Below are 302 nucleotides of genomic sequence, written 5' to 3'. Positions count from 1 at the left end.
GCGAAGATGGCCGGCGGTCCCGAGGTTGAAGAAGGCATCGAGGGCGGTGTTGTGGCACGTCCGGGGCCTCGTGGCTTGTTGAGGAGGTAGAGGGAGGACCGGCGGAGCTTCCTGGGGCGTCGGTGAGCCATGGGGTGGCCGGTAGCCACGGTGGCTCTCATCGGTGGCGGCGGCTCCGTTCGGTCGCGGGAGGGGAAACAGAGGAGCGAGGGGGAGGGAGGTACAGAGAGCGAGGGAGAAGTGAAAGGGGGTCGGGGCTGCGTGGCGTCGCGGGAGGGACCAGGGAAGGAGGAGGCAGCCAG

The sequence above is a fragment of the Triticum dicoccoides genome, chromosome 5B (genome assembly GCF_002162155.2).
Source record: "Triticum dicoccoides isolate Atlit2015 ecotype Zavitan chromosome 5B, WEW_v2.0, whole genome shotgun sequence".
Lineage (NCBI taxonomy): Eukaryota > Viridiplantae > Streptophyta > Magnoliopsida > Poales > Poaceae > Triticum > Triticum dicoccoides.
Note: the sequence above shows the minus strand (reverse complement) of the source record.